The sequence below is a fragment of the Sabethes cyaneus genome, chromosome 3 (assembly GCF_943734655.1).
Source record: "Sabethes cyaneus chromosome 3, idSabCyanKW18_F2, whole genome shotgun sequence".
NCBI classification, from domain to species: domain Eukaryota; kingdom Metazoa; phylum Arthropoda; class Insecta; order Diptera; family Culicidae; genus Sabethes; species Sabethes cyaneus.
The window spans coordinates 93,742,121-93,762,998 of record NC_071355.1 but is presented as its reverse complement, the minus strand read 5'-3'; the positions used below and the strand labels follow the sequence as shown (position 1 = coordinate 93,762,998).

General features: G+C 38.0%; 1 protein-coding gene across 1 annotated transcript in view; it reads right to left on the bottom strand.

Annotated features, from left to right (window-relative positions):
- LOC128740202 (uncharacterized) overlaps nt 1-20,420 on the bottom strand; it is a 160,455-nt gene extending 140,035 nt beyond the window's left edge. The window contains exon 1 of the mRNA XM_053835733.1: nt 20,346-20,420. The gene's annotated coding sequence lies outside the window, so the exon portion shown is untranslated. The remainder of the gene's footprint in view (nt 1-20,345) is intronic.
- Between the last annotated feature and the right edge of the window lie 458 nt (nt 20,421-20,878).

Sequence of the window (20,878 nt, the reverse complement as noted above, 5' to 3'; positions counted from 1 at the left end):
TGGTGTACCGTAGTCGGATTCACATAAATTACAATGAACTGTAAGCCATATGATAATTTAGTCTGCAGTGACCAGTCAGTGATCTGACAAGAATACTGCAATTTACCTTTGAGTGTTGCAAAAGAAATTTCGCAACCTTCTCACAAGGCTTAACAATGAAACTTTTCGTTTGACGACAAGTTTCAAGATTTTCCCAATAACGTACATGTTCAGATGAAAACCAAGATCGAATCTTTTGTTTTATCCAACATGCCGCAATTGGTAAAGCAGGTTCCGGTCCGAAAACCGACTTTTCTGCTCCAGATCATGCTAGTTCATCAGCCCATTCATTTCCGGTTATACCAGAATGGTCAGGAACCCAAACCAGATGAACGGCATTTAGAATGCTTAGTTCTTCTAATTGGGTGTGGCAGGCGATGACTGTTTTAGATTTAGAATTAGCCGCACAAAGGGCTTTTATAGCGGCTTGACTGTCAGAACAGAAGTAGATAATCTTGCCTATCAGTTCTTTCTGAAGTGCAAACTGAGCTTCGCACATAATTGCAAAGATTTCAGCTTGAAAAACGGTGCAGTAACTATCCAACGAATAGGATTCCTCCAATTCCAGCTCACGGCAGTAAACACCAGCACCCGCGCGACCTTCGTACAAGGAACCATCGGTATAACAGACCACATAGACGGAAATTTTCCTTTCCATGTAGCCTGACATCCAATCCTCTCTAGGAGGAAAGTCACTTGAGAAAGTCCTATACGGGAAAGTACGCATGAGCGTTACATCGCTAGGAGCAAGGGCAAACTTGTCCTCAGCAACAGTTTGCGACCACAATCGAGTATGACCAGTGGAACCGTCCACAGACTGCCAAAGGCCAATCGCGTGTAGTCGATAAGCACATATAAGTACCTCTTGCTTCAGGTGGAAGTGTAGAGGTTTAATATTGAAAATAGCTTCTAGGGCGGCAGTAGGAGTTGTAGTAAATGCACCAGACATTGCCATTAAACACATCCTTTGAAGATGGTTTAGCTTTGTCTGGACAGTCACAACTTCTCCTCTCTACCACCATACAAGACAACCATACGTCAGTATTGGTCTGACCACGACCGTGTACAACCAGTGTATGTATTTGGGTTTAAGCCCCCAAGAGTTGCCAATTGCTCGTCTATATTGCCCAAAGGCCATGCACGCTTTTTTAATTCGGAAATCAATATTTGTGGACCAGTCAAGCTTGGAGTTGAAAATCAATCCCACGTACTTCACCTCGTTCACAACACCAACATTCGAATCGTAAAAGCGCAGAGCGCGAGCTCTATTGGTATTTCTACCAATTTCTCGGCAACACATTTCCACGTTGTGTAGTGCCTGCTGCATTAAGTCAAATAATATGCTTATGTATTTTCCAACTACTAGGGTGAGATAGTCATCCGCAAAACCATATGACAGATAGCCTAGACCATTGAGTTTCCTCAGTAGGCCATCCGCCACAAGGTTCCATAAAAGAGGCGAGAGAACGCCACCTTGTGGACATCCACAAACACTTTGCTTCCAAATGCTTGCTTGCCGTAAGGACGAAAAAAGCAATCGGTTACTAAGCATTTGTTCTATCCACTTTATGATTATTGAAGGCACATTATGATAACGAGCAGCCTCCAAAATGGAAGCGAAAGATACGTTATCAAACGCGCCTTCAATATCCAAAAAAGTTCCTAAGCAAGATTCCTTTTGTGAAAAAGCAACCTCAATTTTATCCACCACATCATGTAATAAAGTGGTTGTAGACTTGCCACTTTGATAAGCATGCTGTGCTGAATGAAGAGGAACTTCTACTAAGGTTGTTTTGCGGATGTGGTGATCAACAATCCGCTCAAGTGATTTAAGCAAGAAAGACGTTAGACTGATTGGTCTAAAACTTTTTGCTTGCTCGTATGTCGCGCGTCCACCTTTAGGAATAAACTTAATGGTTATTTCACGCCATTGAGTTGGGATGTACCCAATAGCAATACTACACACAAACATCCTTCTCAGAATGTGTTTAAAGTACTTGAATCCTTTTTGCAGTAGAATAGGGTATATTCCATCTGTTCCAGGAGATTTGTATGGAGAGAAACTGTTCACGGCCCACTCAATCGCTTCAGTTGTGACAAGTCTCCGAGCAAAAGCCCATGAGTCTAAGCCACCTAAAACGATTTCTGGATCGTTTCGAACTTTAGGTTCCACACAGCCCGGAAAGTGACTATAAAAGAGACATTCCAGGATTTCATTGTCATTCGAACAGTATTCACCGTTCAAACTTCGAATGTTATTAACCTGATAATCTTTCGATTTTGACAGTATTTCATTAAGTCGACTTGCCTCGCCGAAACTGGAAACGTTGCTACAGAACCTGTGCCAGCACGTGCGTGCTGAAGATCGTAGAGCCTTTGCATAGGCTTTCCGGGCCTGCTTGAAAGGCTCCACGCCATCCCTCCGACGTCTATTCCAGGCTCTCCTGCATCGTTTCTTTAGTTCCGCGAGATGAGAGTTCCACCACGGTGTTCCTCTAGTCGTTTTAATAGTTTTTAGCGGGCAAGCTACTTCAAAAGCTTCCGCAATAAAAGATGTTGTGACATCTACAGCCACATCCAAGTCGATCGATGACTCAATCGTTGGTTCGAATCCTTGAAATTTCGTCGCCAGTTCCTCCTCAAAGAGTTCCCAGTCAGAAAATCTCGGATTGCGAAATGTTGCAGCGTTCAAGGAGACACCCAAATGATCAAAATATATAAAGCAATGATCAGATATTGGTGTCTCATTTGAAACATGCCATTGTGCCAACTCATGACTGATCCTGTTAGAGCAGAGTGTTATATCTAACACTTCCTCTCTACCAGCTCGTATGAAAGTTGGACAATTGCCAATGTTGAGTATTCCAAGGTTGGTACTATTCAAATATTCCATCAAATTAGAGCCTCTCAGATTGATATCCGAGCTGCCCCAAATGATGTGATGGGCATTGGCATCACTGCCTACAATGAGCGAAAGCCCATTAGATTGGCAGTATCTCACCACATTTCTGAAATCGTCGCTGGGAGACGGTTCATCGTGTGGTAAGTATGCAGAACAGTAGGCATAGCGCCTATGGACATCATCCACGACGAGTTCTACTGTGACTGCACAAATATCTCGAGTAGTCAACTCAGAGATAAGGCATGCACTTATTGACCTATGCAACAATATGCATGCCCTGGGCATCAAACGAGGATTTGTCATACCAGTTTTGCTGAAAACAGCAAAGTTCTGGTTTCCAATATCCGTCGAATGAAAGTACCCCTTGCGAAAATATGGCTCCTGAGCCAACGCGATGGTGACAGAGCCATTAAAAAGTTTTTCGCATAAATACAAATTTGCTGCCCGTTTGTGTTGAAGATTTATTTGTGCGACTCTAACTATTTGACTAGCGGAGTATATGCACAAACAATCTCCAACACAGATCAGACAGCAAATTGTAAGCGAAGCCAATTAAGTTGGCCAGAACGCACTTGGCGTAAAACCCATAAGGGAAATTGGGCAGGACTACTATGCTGTTCCCACGAAACGCAAGGGACAACAAAGATCGACCGTACCAGAGCCCCGCATGGCACAGTAGGGACAAGATGCCCAAAGCACTCCGTTCGCGACTGGCATGTCTTCACCCCTCCAGCCATTCAGTCATCGGCACGGAGATAGACCTTGACTTAGGGGCACCTGATTTGCCGACTTCCGGCAGGATCAGGTCCCGTGGCTCAATTTTTGCCCAAACGTACAATTCGGCACCAATCGCCAAAGGGCGTAAGTGCAGATTGTGTAAAACAGACCGATTAAGAGTCTCTCTCTCTGTGCTAAGCCAGCTGAGAAAATAACTCTCTCCCGGTGTGCTCACACCCCGCAGCCGCGCCCTCCGAAAATCCTGCGTCGAACTGCATGATTAGGTAGTCGGAAATCACACGGCGAGTGTTCCACCTTCTCTGTCTGCATACGACAACCAAAGTTGCGTACCACCAGGTGCGCAACTTTGGCTACCGTACCCCAGCCGGCACCTCGTGGAGGTAGAGATAGGAGTTAGAAAACAGAGGTGATATATTTGCACATGTTCACTCATTTGCCAGCCTCAGAGACAAAGGTCATCCGAGATTCACGATTTATGTACAACATAGTTTACTTTGTGGCAATATGAAGTTTGTCGGGTCAGCTAGTTGCCTATAAAAATACCCACATGCCAAATATGGTTCCATTTGATTAATTAGTTCTCGAGTTATGAGGAAATTTGTATTTCAGTTGCATAGGAGCTCCCCTCCTAAAGCAGAGAGGGGTCCTAGTTCACCATAGAAAAAAATCTTGCCTCCAAAAACCTTCACATGCCAAATTTGGTTCCATTTGCTTGATTAGTTCTCGAGTTATGCAGAAATTTGTGTTTCACTTGTATGGGAGCCCCTCCCCCTCTTAGTGAGGGGAGAAGTCGCTAACCATCATAAGAACCTTCCCTGGCCACAAAAACCCCTATATGCAAATTTTCACTCCGATCGGCTCAGTAGTTTTCGATTCTAGAAGGAACATACGGGCAGACCGACAGACAGACAGACAGAAATCCATTTTTATAGGTATAGATTTGTATGGGAGTCCCCCCTCTTAGTGGGGTGAGGGATCTCTAACCATCATAAAAACCTTCCCTGGCACCAAAAACCCCTACATGCAAATTTTCACTCCGATCGGTTCAGTAGTTTTCGATTCTATAAGGAATATACGGACAGACCGACAGACAGACAGACAGAAATCCATTTTTATAGGTATAGATGGTAATATAAGGCCGTTCAGAATTAAACGAAAGAACAACAGCAATCGTATTAATTTATGGAATCTAACAAAAGTGATGCAAATAAATTGCTTTCCAGTTTTTATTATCTATAGTTTGTTAACTAGAGTTTTTTAAGTAAAAAAACTAAGTCAATTTTTCAAAGAGGAGCTAAGCCTCCTCTAGCCTCCCCAACCCTATAGTTTCGTCAACTTTGTCATCTCAAAATTATCGTTCTTAGGATTTGGCTCATCAGGGAAATGTATATTTATTACCCTTTTTTTAAATATTTTAAAAATAACAACGACCGTTAAGTAAACAATAAAAGTACTTTTAGATCATTTTATCATAACTCTGTATAGCAACATTCTTTCTCTTACTAAAAAAAAGGACGAACCATTTCATTATCATGCAGACTTCTCTCCAAGTAAAATGAATATTAATAAACGTAATGAACCTAGATATGCATATGAAAACCGAAGCTTGAGGGGCAGATGGGAATATTTTTCCCTTTTTGTGTATTTAATTTCATTGTTTTTGTAGAATGTTAAGCCATACATGCATACAGTACAGTTTATGTTGAATATTTATGGTGCATGTAATCACCGGTTTGCAACGAATTACAGTTTGCGCTGCTACTATCACTCCCAAACCAAAGCTAAGTTTTGCAGTGTTTGCTTACTTTTTTTGTACGTTATACCAATAACAAGGAAAGTAGGAAAGATTAATGTATGTTTTATTTTTTCCCTAAAATGTTGCATTTCCTCGATAAATGATTTAGAAAATCTAATCTTCAAATTAATGGTAGTATAACACCACGTTACTCAAGTAATTTAGCTGAAACTCTTTTGTTTTATTTTCTACGCGTTACAATTACGTAATGAATTAAAGTGATTTTTAAGTTTATGCCGAGACATTGTAAAGTCAATGGTTTCGTAGTATTGATTGTACAAGACCAACATACAATTTTTGCATAATTTGTGCCATAATAGTTTATTGGCAAATAAGTTTATGTCCCTTAAGCTGGAAGTATAAAGTTAGCAGAACATTAGTGTCATCATTCATTTTCCATGAAAAGTTGAAAATGTACTGTTAGCTTAGGATAAAGTTAGCAGTACAATGTCCAGAAGTGGTACATTTAATGCTCTGCGAAAAACATAGTTTCGGTAACTTAAATGGGCATTTTGCATGGAAAATTGAAAGATAAAGAAAATGTACTGCTAGCTTAAGATAAGGTTTATAAACTTTATTTTAAGCTAGCAGTACATTCAATGCTTGCTCTACTTTACCTACCTCGTTCCACATGACAGTGCCATTCACGGCGCCAATGACTATTGTTTCATGGAAATACACTCAAAAGAAGCTTAAGGGGCATAGTACTTTTTCAATTCTAAAAAATCGAAATTTATTTTATTGTTTATATCAAAAGAATAACATTTTTAGCATATGTGTTTGAAGCCGTTTCGATGAATTCTAAAAAATGACAAAGTTACAGGTATTTGTACCGCGCATATCTGGAACGATTGCACAGCGCATAAAAACTTCAATGCTGCTTTTCTCGGAACCAGGTTTTCAAAGTCGATACCGTAAATTTTTCGGCTATAAAACTAACTTTTATGTTTGAATGTCCGCCATTTTGTTATGCGTTCGAATTTTAAAAAATGGATGAGCCAAAGACAAGATAATTTTATGTACTTTCAAGTCGTTTTGGAATTTTTCATTTCGGATAAGCCCACGAGCGCCAATCCATGGTACCGCAATTCATGTTTTTTTTTTCGAATGATCATGTTCAAGGAGCCGTAAGGGAGGGGGAGAGGTTCCCATATGTAAACAAAATTGTAAATATTAGTATAAAATACAATGTTTAGAATGAAAAAAAACCAAATCGATTCGCTTTCCGCGTTATCGAGAAAAAAAAATTCGAAATAAGGCCAAAACTATAGTGTAAATAGTACTATGCCCCCTTAAATTTTGATAACCATGCAAAAATAATTATTTGAAGTAGCGCCAGGTAAGCAAAAGTTCAATTTGTCGTTTCGTTGTTCATATCTAGCGCTCTGCTCAATTATTTTTTCAGTTCAGGTATATTATAAAATTTAAATGCGAGGGCCCTACGATCTTCTGGCCGGATCTACCTTCGTGCCAATATTCAAAGGATGTATTGGAGTGGTACGAAGCCAACGGAGTCACTTTCGAACTCAAGGACATGAACGCCTCCAACGCACCGGAAAAATACTAGGCTATTATGAAGCAGGCACTACGGAAGCATCCCAAGGAAATCAAGTCTGAGGAAGACATGAAGAAAAAGTGGATTTCCGCACAGATGAAGCTGCAGCTAGGTTGCACAAAACTTTTTTAGTGGAGTTAAGCGTAAGGAGCGAGCATACGGTTATGGTATTGAAGTTGAATTGTCTAAAAGTTTGAAAAGTATCGATCAATTAGGTAATTTTCTACAGCGTTTCTTTCGTCGTGTAATTTGATGTGGGCACCCTTTAATATTTTATAAAATACTAGCTGACCGACAAACTTCGTATTGCCACAAATTAAACTGTGTTGCACATAAATCGTGAATCTCTCGTGAATGATCTTTGTCACAATATCGAGTCTTGCAAGTTTTCGAACACCATTTCGCGAAAAACCTTTACGCGGAATGTACAATTTCACGGAAAACCTTTTCAAGGAAAGTACCATTTCGCAGGGGCGATCCTCTGCTTACTCGCTGTCACTCGTTCGGACTCAACTGAAGGAAAGGAACAGAAGTTAGCAGACCATCTTTGGCTTGAGCAGCACGTTCCTCACAATCATCAGTAGACATAGGAAAAAACAAATAAACCTAGACAGAGGTGGTTACTGCTGGAGGGCTGCCCAGCTATTTTATTTGTATGAGAGGCCTCCCCATACCACATGGGTGAGGGGTCTCAAACCATCAGAAAATAAATTTATGCCTCCAAAAACCCTCGCATGCCAAATTTGGTTCCATTTGCTTGGTTAGTTCTCGAGTTATGCAGAAATTTGAGTTTAATTTGTATGGGAGCCTTCTCCCTCCCTTTTGAAGAGGGAGGGGTTCTTATTACACCATAGAAAAAATTTCTGCTCTCCCTCTTAGAGGGGAAAGGAGTCTCTTACCATCATAAGAACATTGCCTGGCCCTTAAAACCTGCATACAAATTTTCACGTCGATCGGTTCAGTAGTTTCCGAGTCCATGATGAACATACAGACAGACAGAAATTCATTTTTATTGGTATAGATGCCTACAGCAGCTTTGACATTTCCTTCATTCTGGAGAATAAGTTGCATATTATCACAGTTTAGTCTACGTCTAATACTTTCATAGTTTACCTTTTTGTATTAAAAAAAATTCTTCGTACTCGCAGTCGTTTGGTTTTTGGTATTTGTGCAATAATAAAGAATATTCAATTATTGTGTAAAATCGGAAATGCCTCATTTTTCCATAGTGGATTCAGTCACACAGACTTTATAAATGTTTGTGAGCAAAAAATCTAGATAGCCATTTTGTTGATTTTTAATACCGCCATCCGGGGTGAGATTGTGCCACGGGGGTGAGATTGTGCCAAAAACCAAAAATGTTTATTTGTGAAAATTTTTTATGTCTATAGAAACCGGAGACCTAAATACAAAATGATGATGAACATAACATATTTATTCATAACTTAGAATGGAACACAGATAATATTAGCAAACTATTTGACCTAAACAGGGTTACAAAGTTCGCGATCAAAAATACTCGGAAATAACGCTTGTAAAAAATGTCTCGCATAAACCAACCCAAACAAGAAATCACATCAACTTGCTATTTTGAAGGCATATAAACTAATCATTTACAATGTATTGAAAGGTTATTATGCGTTGGATAAGTTTTGATTACGAAAATAATATTTTTCGAAACTTTGTACTTTTCAAGCTTCACGGGGGTGAGACTGTGCCAAGCCATAATGATTGATCCAATCTGTGGATTTCACATATACAACAAAAATACGTCAGTATACACCAGTACACTCCCATTCTTTACTATTGAGCACAATATTTTGACAGATTAGATTGTATCATCCATTTTGGAGCAAACAGCATCATAGGTCTGCTAAATAATTTAAATTATTTTTTACTTTTTCTCTGGAAATTTTTTTGAAAAAACACTCTAATATAAGACGAATATATTATACCGTGTATAAACTACCAGTTTTAAGGAAGGGGAGAGGGTGGGATGGGCCACATATTCTGCGTCCGCGGGTTCTCGAACGAAGTAATGGTTACTTTTGTTAAATGATCAAATAGGTATGCCCCCTTAACCTTCCGTTACTCGCGCCAACTTTTGTAACACGGATACTCGCGCGTTGTATTTTGTACAACACTCTTTATCTCGAAATATCTCGGAATCCTGGCTTATAGAAAGATACTGTTTTCAGCAAAGTTAATCAGTAGGTTAAGATCTTTCGTTTGGGGTATAGAATTTTATAAGTTTGTCACCAGGCGGCGCCAAAACCCGCTGTAAATTATACATCTTACAATTGCGGCCATACACAAGTTGCTGCATTCGGAAAGATCCTTTTATCGTTCCTAAATGATGTAGCATTCTATTGATTAATTTTTTTTTCAAGCCGTTATCATGTTTTATTAGATATTTTTCACATAAAACATCTCATTACATAAAGTATGATAACATTTCTGCTGCTGGCATCTATGGCATCTGTGGTTAGAAAGTAGGGCTGATGGGTGTTTTGATTTACTTGGGCAGGATGTTTAGAAAATTTTTTGCACAGTAATGACATATAGTGTGGAAATTGGATAATTCCGTTCATCAGCCTAGCATTTTTGATCCACTAAAACATTTTCTGGAAACAGGATCTTATAAATAAAGAGATTTCGTAGATAGAACACATTCAGAAACCCAATCCATACACTAGCGCCACGAAATCACCATGAAGTCATGAAATTATGAACTTTTGCGCATCTGCGGAATGACCAACAACTGCTGAATAACTTTGCTGTGTACAGAAACCATTTTCCCTTATGAAGAAATTAGAGAAAATTCCAGTAGGGACCAAATGCGGTACCCCTCACACGTCGCTTGCATCGTTTCTGCGATTTCGGTTTATGCTCATCTATGTTGCTGAAAAGTTTAAAGCATTAATGTATTGAATAATTATGTCATTTTGTTCATAATAAGTTTATTGAAGAATACATTTTGGTTTGACATCGAACGATTACTTTAAAACAAAATGGCATCCAAAAATCTACATGTGTTGTACAAAATACAACAGCGCGAGTAACGGAAGGTTAAGATTCACCCCTTCATATATCTCCCCCTTGTTAACCCTAGAAACGCTACTGGCTATATAAAGGCTGTCCTTTGACTACGAACTCATTTTTAGTTATTTCAGACCTCCCCGGGTTATTTTCGTGCATGCTTTTTGTATGATGCGTTGTTTTTGGCCGACCCCCTGCCCCTAATAGTCCAATTAGTTCATGGACGGTCCCATATGAACTACTTTATACTGATATTTATGTGTATTGTTTATAAACATGCTAATGCTCACTGTCTAGGTTTTTAGCCTAACTTTATGTTTTTAGCACAATGGCACCCCCTAGAAGGGGTGATATTGTGCCAAAGTTCATGCACTTCCAGTAAAATTAGGTTTCATTGTAACTAAACCATTTCTACGGTAGTTGTTAATTGAACAATTTAGTATATATTGACAGGTTTGAAATCAACTTAGTTCCTAAACTGTGTATATACTGAGCTAAAGAACAAAAACATATGCTTTTTTGGCACAATCTCGCCCCGGATGACGGTATTGTTAAATTGGTTCAGACCCAAGCTAGCGGTTCCATCGAAAATAAACTGCAGTGTTTTATTTTCTACGTGATTGGAAGTGCGGTAGTTACATTCATTTTCATAGTACGGATTAAAGTCCGCATGGCGTTGATTGAAATCTCCATAGATGGGAACTGTGACTTTGGGATGCAGATGTAATGAAATTTGTTCAAAAATCTGGAGAAATGGGGTGACATTGCGCATTTCGTTTCGAGTGATTTTGGTTCGTTTCGACCACGTTAAACAAATGGGCGTCTCGAACGAAAATCACTCGAAACGAGATGCGCAATGTCACCCATGCTTTGTAAGTTGTTTTATGAGTATGGTATGGAAGGAAATATTCTGAGGCAAACAGGGTACGGGAGGGTATTTTCAGCAGGTTTTTAAATTCAGCCTATTTGCTTTTTCTTCCGTCAATAAAAATACTTTGCCGAGATACAATTTTAACATGTTATAACTATTTTCTCAAACCTATAAGTAATCTACTATTTTTTATTCAAATAACGTCAAAACCACCTATTCTTCTACATGGCTACATGGCTTAGACGTTGACTTTTGCCAAAAAAATAAGTGGAAGTAGTTTGAATCTCAGCTCTAAATTTTAATTAGCTTCTCCGAGTGATCAGCAGATTTATCAAATATGATGAAGATCCAAATCAGGATCGAAACGTTGGCGTAAAAGACAAATAGAACGTCTACTATAAGTTAATGACTGAACGGCTAAAATCCCAATCATTTATCAAATATGTTTTTATTTTTTTTAAATAGTGGATTTTTCACTACATACTTTGTTGATAGCGAAGAAACAACTCATAAATATTAATTCTCGGTAAAAGTTTGAATGTAACTCACAACTTTCAGGTTTACTAACATTTTTTACGTTCCTATAATGAGAACGTAGATGAAGACGAAGAGACAAAGTCAACCAGCATGTTACATAAAATTGGAACAAAATTAGAGCATTTCTGAATAAATATAAATATTTTCAAAATTCATAGCTTGTTACACACTGAGCTGGTTTAAACAACCTTGTGGAAAAACTGATACCCTATCCCAAACCTTGCCGTAAGATGTAGTTGTACGTCAAAAGTTTGAAATAGAGTAATATCCTAATGCATATATTCGTTTTTTACTACTTATATATATTGTAACTCCTAATGTTGCGTTAAAGGTTTTTATATTTTTTTACAATGGCGATCGAGAGCTTATGCTTTAGTGGAATCGGACATGGATTAATTCTCAGACCCATCCTCATAGCCTTCTATCAAGCTACATAAAGGAATAAACACTTACGAAACTCGAGAGAAAGTCATAAACCAAAGCTCCCCTCATAGGATGTATATTTGCTTATACGAGTTAAGGCAGATCGCAATAAAAATGCTGTTGTATTAGGGCTAATCTAATTATAACTTTACTTGAAGCAGGCGAGAATCGAGATCGCAAAAGTAGAGCAAACAGGTAAGTCTGTAAGGAGGAAACAGAGGGTAGAAACTTGCCTACAACCCAAAACTAATAATATGTAGCATAATGCTTATTCAATATGCGATTATAGCCCACATGAAAATGATGTACAGATTACTATGCTACAATTCGATTAGAACCGGTCGTAGTAGAGTTCATATAGAAATAAAATCGATTTCAGGAAACTTTCTACATCTTTAGAATCGCAACTACACATTTTCATCTTATTTTGGCACCATGATTTTTCGGATTGTTGTTAAAACTACTGAGATAAAGTAGCACACAGTGCACACAGTTGTAACAGTGAAGTCTTTTGTAAAATTTTTATCTAAAATCGTTCATATTCACATCGCCAACACACACTATGATCTTTTTAAACAATGGTTCGACAAATATCATACAGTGAAGGCTGTGTTATAAAAAGTTTTTTACGGTGATAACGCATCACGTCTTAAAACAAATACAGCCTGAATTCGTTAATTGGGCCACGACTGCACTCCAGCTGATTCGCTAATTGTGCCGACTGACAGTTGTTAGAAAATTCTAAACTCGAAAATTCCATACAATTTTGACATTCAAGTTGTCACATAGCCCAATTAGCGAACGCCCAATTAACGAACCGCCCAATTAACGAACCACCAATTAACGAAACTTTGCTGTATTAGGCCATATGAATAAGAGTTTATGTTACTTCTTCCAAAACATTTACACGGGAAAAGCAAAGCAAAATGTTTTATTCATATGGCCAATTGGCAACCATCGTTCAATTGTAAAACAAAATTCGCTATCTGCATCGCCTCATTCGTGTAATTGGCGATCGAGTTCTGTACTGGACTGTAAACAGCGAAATTAGAAGATGTAAATACCCAGTGATCGATATCTTTTCTCCTCGATCAAAGAGTGAGAGTGGTTCCGAATTTTTACAAAATTGTTTACCTTCAGGACTTCAATTTGGTCCAGGTTTTTTTTGTTAGGGGGGACTTAGACTACTTTGACCATTAAATTGAACTTTTGTAGTCTGCTTTTATCTAAATCGTTCATTATCTCGCTCTGTATAGAAGATACGTGTTTAGTTTCTTTTGCAAGTGTGTACATTTAAGAGATGTAAATGTTTGCAGAACATTATTTTTCCCTAAATCACTTAGTTTTGAAGCTATAGTGAAAAACCGATTTTTGGGGGTCCGTCATGAAAGACGCTTAATACCTCAAAAACTGTGTTACTTAGAGGAATAATGCTTTCAGCAAAAAGCTTCATGATAAGATTATCTACAACTTTCTTGAACATACTATAACTGGATAACATCAAATTAGAAAGTTAAATTTTGCAGCGTCACCTTTGTTTGAATTCCGAACTAATACTAACCACCAGTCGTTGCGTCTATTGATATACAAACATTCTTCCAAAGACGCCATATTGAGAAAACGCTACGAAAAGAGTTACTATGAAAGATCGCGATTCCGAGCATTCAAACCACTGTTCGCAGGTGTATAAGATTGTCGTACCGGGCATGGAAAGCAAAAGAGTGATTGACTGATTCGTTAGTTTTTGATAATGCCTACTATATATGCCATTTTCAATAGAGATTTGTCAAATTATTTTTATATATGCTCTAGAATAATTCAATTTTTAAAAAAATTTCTGATCGACTGAAACAAATATTTCCTAAATCCATTGAAGTATGACTGAGTTAAACCCGATCAGGAGGATCTAACAAAATTATAACACATCTTGTTATTTTGTTATCAAATTTTCTAACAAAAGTTGTTATTGATTTGATATATTTGATCATATTATAACAACCATTGGTATAAATTAGCCTCCATAAGTCATTAAAATATCAAAAATTATAACCAAATTGCCTCTAATTAATACCTGATTCATAACAAACCGTGTAATGATTTTATCTTAATTGTAACACATTTTGTTAAAGGTTAATTGTCAACATTTCAATATATTCCAAAAATAACACAACTAATAAAGATATATTAGCAAGTATTAGTAACTGTGAAGTGACGTATTTAATATACTTTTAAAATGATGATGGTAATTAAACATATTTTGTAAAAGTAATTTGCAAGTAACATATTTTGTTATTAAAGCGAAATGTGTCATTCTTAGTGGTGGAATCTATATAGCTCATTCATAACTCAATGTGCTACTTGTATCCGAATCTGTTACAAAGTTGAGTTTGCTTCCTAATTAGTTTATTTTCGATTTGTAACATGATATGTTAAAAATATCAAACTGTGTTATAAAACAGATATAATCTTGTTATGACCTCCTGATCGGGTAAGCGTGCAAATCATAGCCACTTTTTTTAAGATGCTCATTACTCGAACTTCTAAAGTGCACCAGAATAGAGAAAACAAAATCGTAGTTCTACATTAAAATGCCATTTTTACCTTCCTTCCTAACTATGAAAAATGATAACTTTCGAATCACTGGATTAATTGATTAGCTAGGTTTTACGCAAAACGCAACCATTGTAAATACACTAAAATCTCTGTTTACGTCCGTTCATTTTACGTAATTTAGTTTTACGTCCCCTCTTTTACGTCCGAAATTTGAGTTAACCGTTATGTGTTCAACAAAAAACGCATTTAAGTGCTCGACAAGGGTACCCGGGTACCCACAAATTGAAACGCTTGTAACTTTGGCAATTTTTGACCGATTCGGACACGGTCTCTCCCAAAGGCTCCATAAACCTAAAATGAAGTTTTCCCACTCAAAACTCTAATGCGCACATATTTTTGGTTTTAGACAACTGTGAAGCCCCACGGGAATATGTTCCGGAATGGCCATGCCGTGGCAAAATCATCAGATAGAATCAAAATAATGAAAAATGACCTTCTGGAGTAATTTCATGAATTTAGACACCCATATTGCCAGTGTTGCAAACCAAACAGTTTTATGGTCACAGGAGGTCCCACGGGAACTTGTTGCAGAATGGCCATTCCGAGGATATATCATTGAATTGTTTTAAAACAATGAAGAATGACCTTTCGGAGTAATTGGAAAAACTTTGGACACCCATATTACTATAATTACGTCCAAAAATATAAAAAGTGCTTTAATTCCGGAACACATCCTCGGAATGCCGGATTTCCGGGAACCAGATGAACCACTTCCGGCTCTGTTGTAACCACACTGGAAGTGGATAAGTTCCTGAATCTTTTGGTGGTAGAAGTGTCCGAATCGGTCAAAAATTGCCAAAGTTACAAGTGTTTTAATTTGTGGGTACCCGGGTACCCTTGTCGAGCACTTAAAGGGTAAAAAAATTCAAAGCTCTCCCCCCATTCCACCCCCTTAAGTGCTACATGAAAACTTATTTTATGAAAAGTTGCAATTTAACTAGTTCTTAGATGTCACAGTAGAGTTTCAGTATCCTTGATCAAAGAAAATTTTAGAATTTCGTACTTTGAAAGCTGAAAAGGTACCCGGGTACCCTGTCGAACACATAATGGTTAACGTCCTCTCGTTTTACGTCCGAAATTTGAATTAACGTCCTCTCGTTTTTCGTACAAAATTTGAATTAAGGGGGCATAGTACTTTTTCAATTCTAAAAAGTCGAATTTTTTTTTATTGTTTACTAGCTAACCCGACAAACTTCGTATTGCCACAAATTAACCTGTGTTGTACATAAATCATGAATCTCGGATGATCTTTGTCACTATCTCGAGTTTTGCAAGCCCCCCAGTGGGCGGCGCTTCCGACGGCGGGTCACCGGCAACACTCGCGACCGGCTCGTCCTGAATGATCTAGTGTTACTATAGATAGTTTTTGTGGTCTTGTTATTGGTTAATGTTTTATGGAAGAGTCTCAAATTTCTCGAATTCGATTAGTTTTTGAGTTTCGCAAAAATTTCTGTTTTATTTGTATGAGAGTCCATATCCCCCTACCACAGGGGTGAGAGGTCTCTAACTATCATAAAATAAATTCAAGACTCAAAAATCTCCTACATGCTAAATTTGGTTCCATTTGCTTGATTAGTACTCAAATTATACGGAAATTTGTATTTCATTTGTATGGGAGCCCACCCTCTTAAAAGGGAAAGGGGTCGTAATACACCACAGAAAAAAAAATTCTACCATCTAAAACTCTCACATGCCAAATTTGGTTCCATTTGCTTGATTAGTTCTAAAGTTATGAGCAAATTTGTATTTCGTTTGAATGGGAGCCCCCCCCCCTCCTACAAAGGTAAGAAGTCCTAATTCATCATGGGAAAAATGGTTGCCTCCAAAAACACCCACGTGCCAAATATGGTTCCATTTGCTTGATTAGTTCACGAATTATGAGGAAATTTGTATTTCATTTGTGTAGAAGCCCCCCCTCTTGAAGTGTGGAAGGATCCTAATTCACCGTAGAAAATATTTTTGCCTCCAAAAACCTCCACATGCCGAATTTGGTTCTATTTGCTTGATTAGTTCTCGAGTTATGGGGAAATTTGTAATTCATTTGTATTGGAGCCCCCCCCCCCTCCTAATGTGGGAAGAGGTCCTAATTCATCACAGAAAAAATTCTTGCCTCCAAAAACACCTACACGCCAAATTTGGTTCCATTTGCTGGATTAGTTCTCGAGTTATGAGGAAATTTGTATTTCATTTGTACAGGAGCCCCTCCTCTTAAAGTGGGGAGGGGTCCTAATTCACCATAGAAAATTTTCTTGCTCTCGAAAACCTTCACATGCCAAATTTGGTTCCATTTGCTTGATTAATTCTCGAGTTATGAGGAAATTTGTATGGAAGCCCCCCCTCTTAAAGGGGAGAGGAGTTATAATTCCTCTTATAAAGAGGGGAGGGGTCTCAATTCACCATAGAATAAATTCTTGTCACCAAAAAAAACACCCACATGCCAAATGTTGTTCTATTTGCTTGATTAGTTCTCGAGTTAGGAGGAAATTTGTATTTCATTTGTACAGGAGCCCCCCCTCTTAGAGTGGGGAGGGGTCCTAATTCACCGTAGAAAATTTTCTTGCCCTCGAAAACCTTCACATGCCAAATTTGGTTCCATTTGCTTGATTAGTTCTCGAGTTATGAGGAAATTTGTATGGAAGCCCCCCCTCTTAAAGGGGAGAGGAGTTACAATTCTCCTTATAAAGAGGGAGGGGTCTCAATTTACCATAGAATAAATTCTTGTCACCGAAAACACCCACATGCCAAATTTGGTTCTATTTGCTTGATTATTTCTCGAGTTATGAGGAAATATGTATTTCATTTGTATAGAAGCCCCCCCTCCTAAAGTGGGGAGAGGTTCTTATTCATCGTAGAAAAAATTCTTGCCTCCAAAAACACCTACATGCCAAATTTGGTTCCATTTGCTGGATTAGCTCTCGAGTTATAAGGAAATTTGTATTTCGTTTGTATGGGAGCCCCCCCCCCCCTTTTAAAGTGGGGAGGGGTCCCAATTCATCATAGAAAAAAATTTTGTCTCCAAAAACACTCACATGCCGAATTTGATTCCATTTGCTTGATTAGTTCTCGAGTTATGAGGAAATTGGTATTTCATTTGTACAGGAGCCCCCCCTCTTAAAGTGAGGAGGGGTCCTAATTCAACATAGAAAATTTTCTTGCCCTCGAAAACCTTCACATGCCAAATTTGGTTCCATTTGCTTGATTAGTTCTCGAGTTATGAGGAAATTTGTATGGAAACCCCCCTCTTAAAGGGGAGAGGAGTTATAATTCCCCTTATAAAGAGGGGAGGGGTCTCAAATTACCCTAGAATAAATTCTTGTCACCGAAAACACCCACATGCCAAATTTGGTTCTATTTGCTTGATTAGTTCTCGAGTTATGCAGAAATTTGTGTTTCATTTGTATGGGAGCCCCCCCTCTTAGTGGGGGGAGGGGTCTCTAACCATCACTAAAACCTTTCCTGACCCCAAAAACCTCTACATGCAAATTTTCACGCCGATTGGTTCAGTAGTTTTTGATTCTATAAGGAACACAGGACAGACAGACAGAAATCCTTTTTTATAGGTATAGATATCAAAAGATTAACATTTTTAGCATATGTGTTTGAAACCGTTTCGATGAATTCCAAAAAATGACAAAGTTACAGTCATTTGTACCGCGCATGTCTGGAACAATTGCACAGCGCTTAAAAACTTCAATGCCGTTTTTCTCGAAACCAGGTTTTGAAAGTCGGTACCATAAATATCTCAAGAACGGCTCGAGCAATTCCCATGATTCTTTTTTTGTTTTAAAGCCAACGAAATTATCTAGTGTTTGACCCATCCTTTTTTCGATATTGCAATTTTTGTATTTTTGAGAAATGTTTAAAGTCAATTTTTTCTACTAAAAACCTTACTTTTAGGTTTGAATGTCCGCCATTTTGTTATGCGTTCGAATTTTAAAAAAAGGATGGGTCAAACACGAGATAATTTAATATACTTTCATGTCGTTTTAGAATTTTTCATTTCGGATAAGCCCCCGAGCGCCAATCCATGGTACCGCAATTCATGTTTTTTTCGAATGATCATGTTCAAGGAGCCGTAGGGGAGAAGGGAAGAGGTTCCCATGTATAAACAAAATTGTAAATATTAGTATAAAATACAATGTTTAGAATGCAAAAAACCCGAATCAATTCGCCTTTCGCGTTATCGAGAAAAAAATATTTGAAATACGGCCAAAAATATGGTGTAAAAAGTACTATGCCCCCTTAACGTCCTCTTTTTTACGACCGTTTGCGTCCCTCCAATAGTGAAACGAGATTTGAGTGCACATATTTAAAAGCATAACATTGTTTTGGTCTGATACATTCGGGGGTATAAATATAATCGGATATAATCGGAACAATATTCTAACTCTAAAAATATGGCTTTCAAAATGTTTTCTGATAGAACAAAATTAAATACCGTGGACCCCCGTTCGTTTGACCGTTTTTAATCTGAACACTTTTTAATTTGAACCCCGTTGGTTTGCACGACGTGCAAATTAAAAATGGTTCAAACGTCATTCTCAATATGACAACATTTGCTTATGCAGACAATGCACATAAACACGATTTGTTTGTGCTGATCTACTGTGTTTAAACTGTTTCACATTGCGTTTTCCCAACGATTATGGTAGAAATCCGATCGGAGAATGAAATATTCGCTGCTTGCAACTGCCAACTGAATCAAACCACCAAAACAATAACAAAGAGCATGGCAGCCAGTTCACACAAGTTCCAGCATATTTAGGGTTACCAGTTGTTCAAATTAAAAACTAACCCCATTAGTTTGCATGAGGAATCGTTCAAACGAACGGGGGTCCACTATAGTAAGGCCATTGCAAATCATTTTCAAAGTTTTTGTCACCCCCTCCTTGGAAACTGGCTTGAAAAATCGTGGGGCAAAAAAATAATTTATAGGATATGAGTTAAATTTTGTTTTATAAAATCAATTGTCTGTGGGCTCCACAGCCTGAAAAACTTGAAAAATGGGTGTACGAGTTGAGTTAACGCTTCTAGCACGAAATAGAAATGGAAGTTCAAACAGTGGAATTTCCGAAAATCGGACAGCAAAATTTTTTTTCGTTTTTGTCTTTTTGTGCGTAGATTTTTGCATGAAAAATAACAACGTATTTATTAAAAGCAAGAATAGATTTGGTTTTCATGTTTAAACTTTAAGTAAAAATGCCTAAAATCCATATTTTTTTGGTACCCCCCCCCCCCCCTTCAGTGGCCCAACACCGAAAGGACAAAAGTTTTTTTAAATATTTGTAATGGCTTAATACATCGCTAAAGCTAGTGAAAACTGCATTGTCAAAACGCCATTGAAAGGATTTGCGATTTTTTCAGTACATATTCTAGTGCAATGCTGCCAAGTAGTTTAAGTCCTTGACTCAGGGATCAATATTTCAAGTCGTCTTATTTCTATTAACTCGTTTCGTTTATTATTAATGAAGGAAAATAAAAACGCGAAACCCAATTATTTGCGACTCAGCAGATTCTTTTTTGAAAGCTCGCGGGGAATGATTTCAACCCCAATCGATGAACGGCTGCTTCTAGGAACGTAATAAGCGTCATCAAATTCGAACACAGAAACAACAACAACAAAAAAACGAAACCGGAAAGTGGAACGACAATGAACTAGCGAACGTGTATACGAATAATGCTGTTCCCTGATGTTGGACGCCACAGCAACTATGGCTCATGGTTGTGTAGCGGTTGTATGCTGAGCGATTTGCAAACTCTAACAACAACAATAACATTTACAATTGAACAGGATACAGTGATTGCATTCGATACGAAATAAATACATACTTACCGCAAGCTTAACAGGTCGCACGAACAATTCACTTAAATGAAGAACATTCACTCAAAGAACCACGAAAGTATATACACATTAGCAGAGATTATCAAATTGAAATCCCAGTAAAATAAATTGCCTAATGGTGCTAAAGAAAATACGGCAACCATTAGTTTTGCGGGATAGAAAATGTTGAATTCGCCGAGCTCTCGAAACACGAGGTACAAAGCAAAGCGGACAGAGACAGCAGCATATAGGTCTGCTATGCAGTGCGATAGTACATAGCGAAGTGCTCGTACGGCTGAAGCAATAAATAAGCACGTCGCAAACGTGTCTCGTGTATATAAGAGAAGCTATTTTTGTTTATAACAAAATGGATTTTCACTCGTTCCGTTCCGACTTTCAAACGGAATTGAAAAGGAACATTTTTCCAAGCGCCCCAGAAGATTTGATTTTTGTTTAACTGTTTGCAGATTTACTATCTAATCGTTGGCTTCTCTTGAATATATTGCATAACATATATTTTTCCGTTCATCAAACGTGTGAGAGTC